General features: G+C 37.9%; 1 long non-coding RNA gene across 1 annotated transcript in view; it reads right to left on the bottom strand.

Moving 5' to 3' along the window:
• Window positions 1–395: 395 nt before the first annotated feature.
• Window positions 396–11,618, bottom strand: part of LOC120886458 (uncharacterized) — a 114,365-nt gene continuing 103,142 nt past the window's right edge. The window contains exons 2-5 of the long non-coding RNA XR_005729419.2: window positions 4,986–5,054; window positions 3,843–4,019; window positions 2,328–2,427; window positions 396–1,781 (exon numbers count right to left, since the gene is read on the bottom strand). This is a non-coding gene — a long non-coding RNA (uncharacterized LOC120886458). The remainder of the gene's footprint in view (window positions 1,782–2,327; window positions 2,428–3,842; window positions 4,020–4,985; window positions 5,055–11,618) is intronic.

Below are 11,618 nucleotides of genomic sequence, written 5' to 3'. Positions count from 1 at the left end.
AGGGAACCAATGGCTTGTATGCCTTTCTCTCTCCCTCACATCTCTAGCATGAAAAGATAGTAAAGTCATATGAGAGTCCTTCCATTCAGACTTGTGAGATAAAATAACTACATACGTCCTGATTGCTAACGTGAAAAATAAGAAAGTATGAAGATAAGGGCACCTAATAAAATATCTATATGTATGTATGTATGTATGTATCTACTCTGTTCATCTATCAATAGTAAATTTCTAAAGGGATTGTTGATAGTTACCTCTATGAATCCAAATCTATGGGGGCAGGAGAGAGAAAAGGAAATTTTATGTGTTTCTATTTGTAACATTTGCTTAATAAGCATTCCTTCCTTTTTTTTTCTTTTTTTTTATTGGTTGTTCACAACATTACAAAGCTCTTGACATATCATATTTCATACATTAGATTGAAGTGGGTTATGAACTCCCAATTTTACCCCAAATGCAGATTGCAGAATCACGTCGGTTACACATCCACAATTTTACATAATGCCCAATTAGTAATTGTTGTATTCTGCTAACTTTCCTATCCCCTACTATCCCCCCTCCCCTCCCCTACCATCTTCTCTCTCTACCCCATCTACTGTAATTCATTACTCTCCTTGTTTATTTTCCCATTCCCCTCACAACCTCTTATATGTAATTTTGTATAGCAATGAGGGTCTCCCTTCATTTCCATGCAATTTCCCTTTTCTCTCCCTTTCCCTCCCATCTCATGTCTGTTTAATGTTAGTCTTTTCTTCCTGCTCTTCCTCCCTGCTCTGTTCATAGTTGCTCTCATTATATCAAAGAAGACATTTGGTATTTGTTTTTTAGGGATTGACTAGCTTCACTAAGCATAATCTGCTCTAGTGCCATCCATTTCCCTGCAAATTCTATGATTTTTGTCATTTTTTATTGCTGCATAGTACTCCATGGTGTATAGATGCCACATTTTTTTTATCCATTCATCTATTGAAGGGCATCTGGGTTGGTTCCACAGTCTAGCTATTGTGAATTGTGCTGCTATGAACATCGATATGGCAGCATCCCTGTAGCATGCTCTTTTAAGGTCTTCAGGGAATAGTCCGAGAAGGGCAATAGCAGGGTCAAATGGTGGTTCCATTCCCAGCTTTCCCAGGAATCTCCAAACTGCTTTCCAAATTGGCTGCACCAATTTGCAGTCCCACCAGCAATGTACAAGAGTACCCTTTTCTCCACATCCTCACCAACACTTGTTGTTTGACTTCATAATGGCTGCCAATCTTACTGGAGTGAGATGGTATCTTAGGGTGGTTTTGATTTGCATTTCTCTGACTGCTAGAGATGGTGAGCATTTTTTCATGTACTTGTTGATTGATTGTATGTCCTCCTCTGAGAAGTGTCTGTTCAGGTCCTTGGCCCATTTGTTGATTGGGCATTCCTTCCTTTTATACCTTCATATATTTTAAACCTTCACAGTTGATTCTGATCATCAACCAAAATTAGGAACCCTTGGAGAGAATTGGTTGTAAATGTTTATTAGTTTAGTAGCCATCAAGCGACTGCTTGAACATTTGTCCTTTGACCCTGTGGATTTTCTCCCAAGCTGTTTCCTGTGGCTTCTTTTGAAGTTTTGTTCCAGAAAATGCATACATTCAAGATAGGTCCATCACTGGGGTGGCGCCGGTCTCCCAAGACCAGTCCTGGAGTTCTGTATTACAAGAGCTTCTCAAAGCCACTGCTCTAACAAGCCCAAGGTTCCCCTCACTCAGAATCAGCAGCGTGCATCCAGATTCATCAAGCAGATGCTGAGAAATGCAATATGGTTTACATGATTAAATTCAATTAACAAATATCAAAACCATTTGACTATGGGGGTTTAGCTTGCTTCTTCTACAGAGATCAACATTTCCTGTTAGTATCCAGGACGGAAAATAAAATTCAAGAACAGAACAAATCTATTACAGCACTCTATTAGGCTATTCTTTCCATTTAGTTAGAAGCAGTAAGAGCTCCAGGCATAATTGTGAAGCACCTTAAACCTATCTTTCTAATTTCCACTTTCTAAGTCCCTCTCATCCTCCCACGATTGGGTGTTATGGTGGAAACTGAACACCCATGTCTTTACCCTGGAGTCCTCAAAACTAATTCTATTGGAGCCCCACCCAGGCATGCCCACCATGAAGCATCTTCAAAATTACTCCTTCAGGATGCTCCTCCCAGCATCACATTTATACCGTCTTCCTCCTTCCCATCCAAACATTTAGTCCCTGTGCTAGCCAGCTTTTTGTCATTGTGACTAAAATACCCAACAAGAACAACTTAAGAGAAGGAAAAGTTTGTTTTGGGCTCACAGTTTCAGAGGTTCAGTCCATCATGGCAACTCCATTGTGCTGGACCTAAAGTGATAGTGGAACATCATGGCAGAAGGGCATGTCAGAGGAAAGCTGCTCACTTCAAGGCAGGAGGGAAGCAGAAAGAGAACATATAATGACCAGGGATAAAATATAAACCCCAGAGGAACACACCTAGTGACCTACTTCTTTCAGCCATACCCCACCTGTCTATAGTTACCACCCAGTTAGTCCATTCAAATTATTAATCCAGTGAATGGGTTAATCCACCAATTAAGTTACAGTTCTCATAATGTAAACATTTCACCACCTGCACTAACACAGGAGCTTTCAGGGATACTTCATATCCAAACAATAACAGTTCCTTAATATTTTAACCTTATTCAGTTGTAACTGAAGAAAGCAATTCCAGAAAGTCACCCTGAAGGCTCTATCTTATTATCCCAAATCCTCTAACTTACCTGAGATATCTGGCACATGGGAATACTAGGGGGAAAAGGGAACAGTTACGGACTATATCAGATTTCCCAGGAGGATTGTGTGGTTTTAAAGAGTCCCCAACTCTGATACATAGTCTTCAAGTAACTTCTTTTGAATTGATAGGCTTGACATAAATTTCATAGTTAATTCCCTTAAGGCTATTTATGTGTTAATAAAGAATTATTTAAGCCAAAATTGAATCACTAATTATGGAGTCACATGTAGATTGCTTGTAGGGAAGATATTTGGGGATAAGGATCCTTCCTGGGTCCCCCCAAATTCATCACACCAGCAAATGACTAACTTGCTTAAACATTAGGTTTGCTCCTTTTGCTCAAAACTTTGCTAAAGATTTGCTAATAATCTTACAGAACCTTCCCAGTAGGTCACTTGAAATTCCACTTATAAGACTGGTCTTGCTAAAGTAAGGCAAGAGAGGAAAACTATGCAATCCATCACCTCTTGGTTCTTAATGGTATTGACTCTCGAAACCCAGAGGAATGCTAGCTTCCATAAGCTTCTCTCCACAGACTGATATTTTAAGTATGGAATGCTAAGAACTAACAACCTTCATTTTGTCCTTGCGGACAGAACATTTGTAGCTGGTTTACCTGACCTACAATAAGCAGCTCTGTTTTTCTGTCGGAAAATTTGGAAACTAATGCGGAAAATGTAATGACAGCAGCCTCATAAAACAAAGAAATATCCACCCACCAATATTTTTTTCAGAGCTCACGATATAACAAGTGCATTGTCTTCACTTTGAATCATCACTTTACCTTCCTTCTCTAGGACGCTTCAGAAATACCCACATCTGGAACTCGTCTCCCTAAAAATGAACTTTGCTCTCAAGACTGATCTGCTCATCATCCCTTAATCCAGACACCAAACATCTACATCACCTCAAAAACTGGAAATGACATTGCTATTACAAAAGCAAATGCCACCCCTATAAGTGAACTACAAAGATATTGTTTCCAGACAAATATTTTGGTTTAGAACAATTGAACAGGGATGATGTAGACTCGTACTCACCTAAAAATCTTCCCTAGAGTGAAAAGGTGATGATCTAAAACTCTAATCACATTTGAAAAAATGAAATTCAGGGCTTGGGGATGTGGCTCAAGCAGTGGCGCGCTCGCCTGGCATGCGTGTGGCCTGGGTTCGATCCTCAGCACCACATACAAATAAAGATGTTGTGTCCGCCGAAAACTAAAATAAATAAATATTAAAATTCTCTCTCTATCTCTCTTTAAAAAAAAAAAAGAAATTCACCACAGAAGCTAAACGCTAATGATTCCAGCCATTAAAATTCCAGTCTAAGATCTAAAAGGTGGATCTGAGGCCCTTTCACCAAGAAAAGCTACAGCCATTTATTAGAAGCCCAAAGCCTCAGAGTGAAACCGGCTTAACATTCTGGTAACTGTGACTGAATCACCAACAAGGATTTAACACACACCTTAAAGAAGTTTTGTTTTGTTTGTTTGTTTTAGCAAGTCTTATTCATTATAAATAATAAAAGTCCATTGGAACCATCTTAATTAAAAGAAGGGTTGTTATAAGTCTATCTCATGGACCCAAGTTTAGGGAAAACAGGACTCATAAGGACAGAGTCAGATACAGGAAGATTCTCAAAATCTACATCAGTTATTCTCTCCCCCCACATCCCTCTCTGTCTCTGTTTCTCTCTTCTCTCTCTCCCCTTCCCTCCCTTCTCCTTTTCTCTCTCCCCCCACTTGCTTTATCTCACTCATTCCTCCCTTCCTTTTTCTTTCTGTCTCTCCTTCCCTCCCCATGGCTTCCATCTCTGCCTTTCTCTGAAGCTGTGCTTCTCTCTTGCCTCTCAGCAGAAGCACCTTCTTGGCTTCTCCATGTATAAGCTATAAACTGGCAACTGGGCTTTTGGTCAGCATGGTCTGACTGAAGCCCAATTGCAAACTCTTGAGAAAGAACCAGAGAGACCCATCATGGTTGAGCGCTCTGTGCACCAAGGGAGGTATGAAGGGACAGGTCTCATGGTACAGCATGGCTTCTGGGGCTCTACTACCTGAGAGCAGGGGTACATCTCCTAGAAAGAGAGTCATTTGGGCTGGGAAAAGAGTAGTTATTCCTCTTACTGAAAAACATTTTAGAATCTGAAGTTCAACAAATTGATGAGTAGAAAAAACATTAGCTTACCTTTGGGAATTTTTTCTCTCCATATTTGTTTCCATTAACTTGCAAATTTATATCTTCTAGTGTCCTTTCCTGGGAGAAAAAATACATACACATTAAAAAGATTGGTGCAGTAGAGAAATAAGTAGACTGGGGAGGCTAGGGAGACACAGGCTACACCAAGAACAGCAATAAGTAATCTCACATTATGCCAGAGTCTTTAAGGCCCCCTTCGTGTCTACTGTTCTACTTCTTTTGAGGCTGTAAGAAGTCTGTTCTTATAATAACTATGTGGGGAAAGGACCCTCTAATTTGCAAGGTGCCTTTGGAGGAATATTGACTCAGGGGCAATATCAAGCAGGTCTACATGTCTGGCTTTGTAGTTACTTCTTTGGAAATCTGGAGATCAGGATTCAGGGGGAAACTGCTTGTATATTGGCAGCTTCTTTCACTCTTTCTAACTATTTGGGTGCCAATTATGGAAGTCTCTAAAGGAATTAGAATATCAAAAGTGAGTTTAATTTACCTGATATTCAACAACAAAATTAGCCTCCGGGGCATTCAAACCACACTCCTGCTAAATTGGGCACTTCTTGTGTCACTTAAATTCCAATGTGCATTCAAAATAACAACCCCAAAAACAATGTACTAGGCCTTATTAAGCTCTGCTCTGGGGATTCATGCAAGAGTGATAGTGAAAGCGCATTAAGCATAGAAAGAGAGCATCTTGAGGCCTGCTGGCTCATTTCCTCTGATGGAAATCAATAAGCTTTTGACCACCACCAGCACTATCAAAAAGCAGATGCTCAGCAGATCAGCCACACCTTACATTTCGCATCCTTTCCCATTAGAACCGCTTTAGTATGGCTTTTGAATCAGGCTGGATCAATCAGATATAAAAGAAGATATGTCTTGTCTTCTCTAGCACAAATTTCCGCTTTAAAAGGAAAATGGGTTCCTATTTTGAAAAGCTGATAATAAATCAGGAAAGTGGTACATCCACTGTGCCAACCATACTTTTTTTCTTACATAGATTATACTTTGTTTTTAAAGATACTTAAAAGAATCAATTAGGGATTTTTCAGTTAGAAATATTACTTTACAAGTGGCCTCTCACCCAACAAAATACTGTGATTGTGTGTGTGTGTGTGTGTGTGTGTATTCAATTTTAATGTACATAATGTAGTGAGCACAAATACCTTGCATATACTAAGTGAGTAAATGAGCAATAAATATATGATTCCCTTATTTTCCTGAGTTGAATTAAATGTTCAATAAAAAAGGAGAGAAAGAAGTCTAGAAATATTTGGGAATTTGTTCCCAACATTATAATATCACACTCAACTCAATTGTTCATTTCCCCTCATGATCTCAAAGTGTTTTCACATTTATTTTTGCTCTTTTACAATGTGGCATAAACAGTGCTAAAATAATTTTCAACTCCATCCTTAGTAGAAAAATTAAGGCCCTCCCCCCCAAAAAAAAAGACTCCTCCAAATGTTCAGACCTTTCTCTTTTTATTTTTATTTACTCATTTGTTTTTATTTTTGTAGTGCTAAGGATTGAACCCAGGACCTCACATATGCTAGGCAAGCACTCGACCATGGAGCCCAGATCTTTTTAATTTTATTTTGAGACAGGGTCTTGCTAAGTTGCTGAGGCTGGCCTTGAACTTACAGTCTCCCCAATACCTGGAATTACAGGTATATGCCACCACATTCAGCTTCACATTTTCTGATTTTAATTAAAAGACTTGAATCAGAGTCTCTGACTCTGACTAATTGTCCAACTTGCAATACTTCATTAGGAATTCTATACTAAACACCCTTATACAATAGGCTGTATGGTTTTTCTTAAAGGACCTTATATTATTCAGATGGTAGGTCACTGGTGTCATACTAAACAAAAAATAATAGCCAATTTGAATCTCTTTCTCATTCTCTCTCTCTCATCTCTCTCTAACACATACACTTTGTGTGTGTACACAAATGTAATACACACACACACACACACACACACACACACACACATATATATATATATATATATATATATATATATATATACTAACTGCTAATATCCCAGAAATACCTAGGAGAAGAATTACAGTTCTAAAAAATGCAAGACTAAACAAGATTTTACTATTGGCATGCCATTGACATTGCAACCCTTCTCAGGATTGGAACCCTCATGAGACACTCTGATGAAATCATACAGCCTGAGCAGATAATGCAGAATCTTAACAGTTTGAAAGGCAGTAAAGTAATATCAAGACAATGAACAACTATCAGAGCTACTAATTGTGTTCAGGGGTCTTTTCGAGAACTTAGCAGGTCTGGAATAATGAGCAAGAGGCTGATTTTTCTCTGTAGTTTGTAACAGACTATTATTATAATCATTTGAATTTTCTACACACCCATCACAGGGAATACAATTCAAAGCAGAATGCAGTATTGACATCATGTTCCCTGGAGATGCCATGTAACCACAAGTCTGCCCATTGCCAAAGCCTGAATATCAAAATGGATAAGGCTTTCAGGAAGAACCTCCCCTTCCACTCATACTGCCCTACATAGCAGTGTCCATCAAAGACACACCTCTGTCCACAGGGAACCACTTTCTACACTTCTTGATCTTCCATGAACTGGCACACACCTATGAGCTTGGATTTGTAAAAAGATACTGGGAAGAGAGGGAATTTATCCTTGGCATTCAGCTATTCACCAGCCTCCTTCAGCCTCCTTCCCACTGTCATCTTCCTTATGTGTATGGATGTGCCCCATACTGCCATTCCCTTCATTGTTCCTTTTCAAAAGTCAGCTTGAAAATAAAAAATTAAATTATTTTCCCCCAAAACATATATATGTGAGTCAGATCACATAAAAGGTCACATCACACCATAAATTTTAAAATAAAAAATAACACAGAGAACTACTCTCTATAATTCCAAGTATTTCTTCTGATTTTTACTTCATATTTTTAGTTGCTCATTTTCTTCTTCCATTTATTTATTTAGGCAGCATCAGGGGTTGAACCCACAACCTTATGCATGCTAGGCAAGCACTTTACAACTGAGCTACATTCCCAACCCTTGCTTCATATTTCTAGATAATTTTATTTTATCATTTTTTGTTTGTTTTTCTCCTTCATATTTGACCTATTATCATTCCTATTGGAGAGGATAGAATTTAACTCTCTTACATAAACCCCTACCTAGTATGCGTGTGTGTGTGTGTGTGTGTGTGTGTGTGTATGCACACATATTTCCCATTCTCTCAATACTGGGGTTCTGATTAAATCAACCTTCAGTATTTACATTATTATAATCATATAAAGATCATCCACAGATAAGTCATGTAATATAGTTTAGTTGTATTTTCTTTCTTACAAAACTTTTGTTTCTATAGAGTTACTAATGGTCACTACGTTGGTTTTCTGTGTGTCTTTCACTATTCCATAATCGGCTCTGTGACAGTTATAAAATTCTCAATTAATCAAACACATCAGATAGTCCATAAATAAGTTCCTCCCTTCCCATATTGGACCAACTCCTTGAAAAGCCTCCTCCTGTCTTGCTCCAACTTGGAACATTTGCTCCTACACCTGCTATACAACTGCCGTCCTGGGACTTCCAATTGCCATCATGCTGGAAGTACTACTCTAGTTACTTTTCCTCTGTGGTAAGTCCCATTTTTTTCTGAATCCATCTTCCTATTCTCATTTTTATTCCCACATTTTGGTGGAACATGTTTTCTAGTAAATATCTCAGAAAGTTGACTTGGGAGGTAGACGTCACATGCATGTCAACATATTTTTGTCAGCCGGGTGCCGAGGTGCACGCCTGTAATCCCAGCAACTCAGGAGGCTGAGACAGGAGCATCTTGAGTTCAAAACCAGCCTCAGCAAAAGTGAGGTGCTAAACAATTCAGTGAGACCCTGTCTCTAAATAAAATACAAAATAGAGCTGGGGATGTGGCTCAGTGATTGAGTGCCTCTGAGTTCATAAGGAAATCTAATCTGGAAATAACTTTTGCACATGATGCAGCAATTTGAAAGGATTGCTCTATTTTTTTTTCTAGTTTCCAATGTTGTTATTGAGAGATTTGAGTAATTATAATTCCCAGTTCTTTGTGGGATTATTTTTCCTCCCCCTCTCTGGAAATTCTAGATTTTTCTCCTTAACCCCGAAGAGGTTCACAAATGTAACAATGGTGCAGGATTTATTGTTGCATTCATTTTTTAAACATTTTGCAGTCAAAGTTGTGGGCACTTGGTAGACACTTTCAACCCACAGACCTATTTTTTTTTCAGTTCTGGAAAGTTCTCTTATATTACTTTTCTTTTTATAATCCTTTCCTCTTCATTTTCTCTATTCTCTCCTTATGAATTTTTTGTTGTTGTTGTTGTTGAGGATGGATCTTCTGGGTGGATCCTCTAATCATGTTATCTTTGACTTCCCATTTTTTTCTCACTTCTTTTTCTTCAACTTTATCTTCTAATCCTTATTTGAATGTTTTCCTGATTTTATATGTATATCGAAGCCAGTGCTGTTTCATGCATGCTAGGCAAGAACTCTAGCCCTGAGCCACAACCCCAGCTCCTATATTTTTAATTTGCAAACAATTTTTCTTTCCTTTGCATGTTTCATAGTGAAACTTTTTCCTTTCATTTTTCTGAGAAATTTCTTTCCTGAAATTTTCTATTTGCTGCATTATCTTTTTTTTTTTTTAATATTTGTTGGCGTTAGCATTAGGGAGGGTGGGGGGGTTCTGGGAATTGAACCCAAGGCCTTGTGTATGTAAGGCAATCACTCTACCAACTGAGCTATATCCCTAGCCCCACAGATTTAGCCTCTTATTCGACATTAGAAGCATCATATTTCAACAAGGCACCAGAATTTGGGTTTGATAACTGGTGGCTTTTACTATAGGACCAGGAATATTTATAGGGTAATAAAATGCCAGTTCCTATTGGTCTTCTTTCCTAAACCAGTCAGATTTCCCAGAGAATAATCCCTCCGCTTGTTGCCTGGGTGCAAGTTTCTATGTGCCATGTAAGAGAAGAAACCTGGAGTTCACACTCCTCAGAACACAGACAGTCATTAATTCTCCAATTTTTAATACTGCTTTTTATACACATCCTCAGATATTTCTTGTATTTCAGAATTCAAAGGCTTGCTGATGAGTTTCTCCATAAAGTAGATTTATTTGAACCTTGGTTCTGGGGAAATGGAGTAGTCACAGCTGAACTGATCTGAAGATGAATCTAGGGATCAATACTTTTTTTCCATAACTGATTTTCAGCTCTACTCATGCCCACTTCCAGGGTAACTTCCTCCAGTTCCCAAATCTGCCTCAGGCTCATTAGCAAGAGTCTACTTACTTCCTTTTATCCCATTTTCTATACGTATATTTAATTTTGGGGCATCCCATTTTGTCTTCAGAATTTTGATGGCATCTATCTTTCACATCTTTTTTCTCTACAGGATGGATTTATAACTTTGTCCTTTCTTTATTGTTATTTTAGTGGAGTTTATAGAGATAATGTATGTGTCCCATTCACCTATTGACTATAGGTCCCTCCATCCACCATTTATTTGAATTTATTGGACCAGTATCTTCTTAACATGAGAAAATACCTGTAGATAATAAGAAATACTATATTAGGTCTAATGGAAGTTTTATATATGTTGAGAAACAAAATACATTCATATAACATTTTTTTAAAAGAAATTAATATAAACTTTCAATTATATGGTAAATACAACAATTAAGGGAAAGGGAAGGATATAACTAACCACTGCAGGCATTCAGACTTGAGAACCATCCCCTTGGCCTAGAATGTGAGGGCAGGTTTCACCAAGAGAGTAATTTCACCAAGAGAGTAATTTCACAGAATTTGGCAAGCCTTTGAAAGGGAGAGAATTCTAGGTGAGAAAAATAGTACAAAATGGAGAAGGTACAGGGAATGAATTTGCAAGAACAGAAGATTTGTGGTAGGAAACTAAAACTTGGTTATCACAAATTTTATACTTACAGTGAAAAATATGCTAAGAAAAACAGAGATATTCATTAAAAACAAAACAAAACAAAAACACACCATCTGACACTCCCAGTTGAGGTCCTAGCTGCATCTTGGACTTGATGTATAATTAGAGTGAGACACTACAATGTATTATCTCTAGGTTTCCATTCACAGTCTGCTAATTACACCCAACAAAACTTCCTTTTCTGTTTTATGGTGTAATTCTCAGGCATAATATCTAGCCTCTCCCAAAGGGATTAGCAGATGAAGAAGCAAATTCTGTCATTCTTGCTGTCTGAATCTTATTATTCTTATGTCTGAATCAGATATTTTTGAATCTACTAGAGTAAACAAACAGTTTTTAAAAAGGGGAGAGGGTAGGTGGACTACCGCTACAAAGGAAGTAATAGTTATCTTTTAGGAAGAGAGAAAGTGAATATGGGATAAAATATTCTCTGCAACAGCAAATATGCTGAGGATGGTAAGTGAATAATTGTTCATAGTATAACTTAACAAAAGGGTAATGCATCCTATCAAAAGAAGAGGGAGAAACAGGAAGAAACAATTCAAATTGGAATACTGTGCACTTATAATAAAGTAAAATGTGATTGATTTAAGTTTAGAGAAAAGTTT

Source organism: Ictidomys tridecemlineatus, chromosome 5 (assembly GCF_052094955.1).
Source record: "Ictidomys tridecemlineatus isolate mIctTri1 chromosome 5, mIctTri1.hap1, whole genome shotgun sequence".
Lineage (NCBI taxonomy): Eukaryota > Metazoa > Chordata > Mammalia > Rodentia > Sciuridae > Ictidomys > Ictidomys tridecemlineatus.
This window is presented reverse-complemented; position numbering and strand designations above follow the sequence as displayed.